Source organism: Oratosquilla oratoria, chromosome 7 (genome assembly GCF_046742065.1).
Source record: "Oratosquilla oratoria isolate Oo_2021 chromosome 7, ASM4674206v1, whole genome shotgun sequence".
NCBI lineage: Eukaryota > Metazoa > Arthropoda > Malacostraca > Stomatopoda > Squillidae > Oratosquilla > Oratosquilla oratoria.
The window spans coordinates 54,518,357-54,523,356 of NC_134783.1; positions in this window are offsets into that span (position 1 = coordinate 54,518,357).

A 5,000-nucleotide genomic window follows, 5' to 3' on the forward strand; every position below is an offset into this window, starting at 1 on the left:
CTTTCAGGTGGGACTCATTCCGAACTTCAGTAAAAATGTCGTCGACGTATCTACAGTAGGAAAAGGGTCTTAGGACGGGGTCTTGTAAGGCTTTGTTTTCTAAATCACACATGTAGAATTCGGCAAAGGTACACCCTAAAGGTGAACCCATTGCGACTCCTTCCACTTGTAAATATAGCTGGCCGGATGGGCTTCGAAAGGGTGCTTCAGTTGTACAGGCTAGGAGAAGAAGCTTCAGTATTTCTTCCGGGATCTTAGGGGGATGTAATTCAGGGTGACGGTACACATTATTCAGGATTATATCTATTGTGGGAAGAATAGGAACATGGGAAAATAACGATTCCACATCGAGGGAAGCCATAATTCCTTGGGGTTGCTTGCTGCGTAGTATGTCAATAAAATCATCAGATGATTTTATGGAGTATTTCTTAGGAATGAAAGGGGTGATGATATGGCTGAGCTGTTTGGCGAGTCCATATGTAGGTGTAGTAATTTGTGAGATGATCGGGCGGAGAGGTGAGTTCGGCTTGTGAGTTTTGACGTTGCCGTAAATATAGCCTGGGGAGAATTCACCGGTAATGGGAGGGATGTGCAGATGGTCGACGACTGCGTTATTAACAGCGATGAGTTTGTTAACCTGAACCTTAAGTTTGTTGGTGGGATCACTAGAGATTTTCTTGAATTTAGAAGTGTCGGAGAGGATGTGGTTAATTTTAGAGAAATACTCTTCTTTGTTAAGTAAGACATAAATGGAGGACTTATCAGCTCGTCGAATGACGAGGTTAGGGTTATTGCGTAACTCAGAGGCGGCTTGTTTGAGTTGTGGAGTGAGGAGGGAACTATTTTTGTGACTGCGCCTTTTGGTGGTTTCAGCTAATAACTGGGGTTGTAAATCAGAGGAAATAGTAACCTTACCATCTTTCTGGAGTTGGAGGAGGGACTGAAGGAGGAGTTCCATCTCGGCAACCTTATCCGCTTTATCAAATTTTGGTTGCAGGTGACAGTTGAGACCAAGGTTGAGAAGTTCCTTTTGTGCTTCTGTCAGGATGTGATCCGAAAGGTTAATGTAACCTTCAGAGCGCTGTGGGAGAAGTATGTGGCCTCCGTAGAGGCGGCTCAACTTTTTGATAGTTTTGTTTTCTACGATGCTCGTGCGATGTTGCTTGACGATGTCCAAAGTAGAAATGACGTTGCGTCGGACTTCGGATGTGAGGGAGAAGTCGTCAAAATGGTTCATTAAATCATTGAGCTTGTGTTGCTGGAAATCAAGCTGTTCGGTTTTGATAGTAATTTGCCGATGGATCAGTTGCTTCCTGTATTCCAAGGTCAGATGTTCGTTTCTGGCTGCCGGGTCATGGGTGTTGACATTAGTATAAATGGGCAGTAAGTTTTCTTGTAGACATGTTCGATTGAAGACCAGAGCTAATTCAATATCCACTATCTTCTTAGTGATTTTCTCAATTTTTCTAATCGTTTGTTTGATTCTTGAGGGGAGGTCAAACACAATACTTCCGATATCCATGATGTTATTGTAACACAAAATATAAATACAAGCTTTCGGTTGAGTCATCCAACCATCTTCAGGTAAGTGAGATTACATAAACAGAACAGGAGTTTAAATACAAGTAAAAAGGGGGGAACTAGGAGAGTTAGGAGTCAGGTACTGGACGGAGGTGAGGTCTTCGTATCACCAGGACGTCGCTGGACGCTAGTCACGGTAGCCGGACGTTTGGGCCTTGTTGCCACGCAGCCTCGCTGTGTAGTTGTAAGGTACTAATTGTGTCTGTCTGTATATTAATGATAGGAGTGTATTGTGTAATGTAGACTCTTTCTAAGATGTGTAGTTTCTTGGTGTTGTTACATTGTTTAAGTATTTTTGTGTTGTTGACTAAATCTTGCCTGCTTGGAGTTTTGTTGTGTGTTTGTGTCATGTGTTTGCGTATGCTTCCATCGCGGGCGTGCATTGTGAGTCTCCTGCTCACAGAGGTAGTGGTAACACCAATGTAAGAAGCGTTGGGAAGAAGTTTGCAACCTTCTTCAGGGCAGGAGAATTGGTATACCACATTTGTCTGTTTAAGGAGAGAGTTGTTTTTAGTCATGTTATTTTTCATGATAAGGTTAGAGACTTTTGTGTTTTTGTAGTATATGATGAGGGTCAATTTGTCGTGTGGGTTGGTGCATGTGACGTTACGTGCGAGGATGTCTTTGAGGACACGTTCGTCTGTTTTGTGTGCTGGTGTCATTTGGTTTTTGTAATAAACTGTGTGTGTGGAATGTGTGTTGTTTTGTCCGTGTTGTGTTGTGTTGCGTGTGATGAAAAGTCTCGTCTCTTTGTCAATGAGGAAGTTGGGAAAACCGTTGTTAATGAGTATTTGTTTAACGCGCATTATTTCAGAGTGAAAATTTTCCCAGGAAGAGCAGTTTTTATATGCGCGTCGGAGGTATGCCCGAATAACACTGAGTTTGTACCTCTGGGGGCACTCGCTCGCTGCATTCAGGCATCTTCCGGTGTCAGTGTTTTTCCTGTAAACAGTGGTCGTGTATTTGTTATCTTGAGTGTGGATGAAGACGTCAAGGAAGGGAATTTTGTTGTGTATATTAAGTTCATATGTGAAGTGTAGTACGGAGGCTGCTTCCATGGCTAGCTGTAGGTCTTTCAGGTGGGACTCATTCCGAACTTCAGTAAAAATGTCGTCGACGTATCTACAGTAGGAAAAGGGTCTTAGGACGGGGTCTTGTAAGGCTTTGTTTTCTAAATCACACATGTAGAATTCGGCAAAGGTACACCCTAAAGGTGAACCCATTGCGACTCCTTCCACTTGTAAATATAGCTGGCCGGATGGGCTATATTTACGGCAACGTCAAAACTCACAAGCCGAACTCACCTCTCCGCCCGATCATCTCACAAATTACTACACCTACATATGGACTCGCCAAACAGCTCAGCCATATCATCACCCCTTTCATTCCTAAGAAATACTCCATAAAATCATCTGATGATTTTATTGACATACTACGCAGCAAGCAACCCCAAGGAATTATGGCTTCCCTCGATGTGGAATCGTTATTTTCCCATGTTCCTATTCTTCCCACAATAGATATAATCCTGAATAATGTGTACCGTCACCCTGAATTACATCCCCCTAAGATCCCGGAAGAAATACTGAAGCTTCTTCTCCTAGCCTGTACAACTGAAGCACCCTTTCGAAGCCCATCCGGCCAGCTATATTTACAAGTGGAAGGAGTCGCAATGGGTTCACCTTTAGGGTGTACCTTTGCCGAATTCTACATGTGTGATTTAGAAAACAAAGCCTTACAAGACCCCGTCCTAAGACCCTTTTCCTACTGTAGATACGTCGACGACATTTTTACTGAAGTTCGGAATGAGTCCCACCTGAAAGACCTACAACTAGCCATGGAAGCAGCCTCCGTACTACACTTCACATATGAACTTAATATACACAACAAAAATTCCCTTCCTTGACGTCTTCATCCACACTCAAGATAACAAATACACGACCACTGTTTACAGGAAAAACACTGACACCGGAAGATGCCTGAATGCAGCGAGCGAGTGCCCCCAGAGGTACAAACTCAGTGTTATTCGGGCATACCTCCGACGCGCATATAAAAACTGCTCTTCCTGGGAAAATTTTCACTCTGAAATAATGCGCGTTAAACAAATACTCATTAACAACGGTTTTCCCAACTTCCTCATTGACAAAGAGACGAGACTTTTCATCACACGCAACACAACACAACACGGACAAAACAACACACATTCCACACACACAGTTTATTACAAAAACCAAATGACACCAGCACACAAAACAGACGAACGTGTCCTCAAAGACATCCTCGCACGTAACGTCACATGCACCAACCCACACGACAAATTGACCCTCATCATATACTACAAAAACACAAAAGTCTCTAACCTTATCATGAAAAATAACATGACTAAAAACAACTCTCTCCTTAAACAGACAAATGTGGTATACCAATTCTCCTGCCCTGAAGAAGGTTGCAAACTTCTTCCCAACGCTTCTTACATTGGTGTTACCACTACCTCTGTGAGCAGGAGACTCACAATGCACGCCCGCGATGGAAGCATACGCAAACACATGACACAAACACACAACAAAACTCCAAGCAGGCAAGATTTAGTCAACAACACAAAAATACTTAAACAATGTAACAACACCAAGAAACTACACATCTTAGAAAGAGTCTACATTACACAATACACTCCTATCATTAATATACAGACAGACACAATTAGTACCTTACAACTACACAGCGAGGCTGCGTGGCAACAAGGCCCAAACGTCCGGCTACCGTGACTAGCGTCCAGCGACGTCCTGGTGATACGAAGACCTCACCTCCGTCCAGTACCTGACTCCTAACTCTCCTAGTTCCCCCCTTTTTACTTGTATTTAAACTCCTGTTCTGTTTATGTAATCTCACTTACCTGAAGATGGTTGGATGACTCAACCGAAAGCTTGTATTTATATTTTGTGTTACAATAACATCATGGATATCGGAAGTATTGTGTTTGACCTCCCCTCAAGAATCAAACAAACGATTAGAAAAATTGAGAAAATCACTAAGAAGATAGTGGATATTGAATTAGCTCTGGTCTTCAATCGAACATGTCTACAAGAAAACTTACTGCCCATTTATACTAATATATATATATATAAATATATACACGTATATGGGTTAAACGTGTATGTGTATGTTTATGTGTATGTGTGTATTAGTATGTAGCTGTGTGTGTGGGTATGTATCTGCGTATGTGTGTGTCTGTATGTATGACCGTGCGTGTGTATGTTTATTTTTCCTGCCTCATACATGTGTATGTTTACATAGATAAAGTATTTTTTGTCTATTTTCTGTCATTCAATTTGTCTGCTTGTTTTTTTCGCCAGACCATTTCATCGTTTTGCGTTTGTTTTCATAATATTTCGTCATTCCCTGTCCATGGCTAACGGCGGATT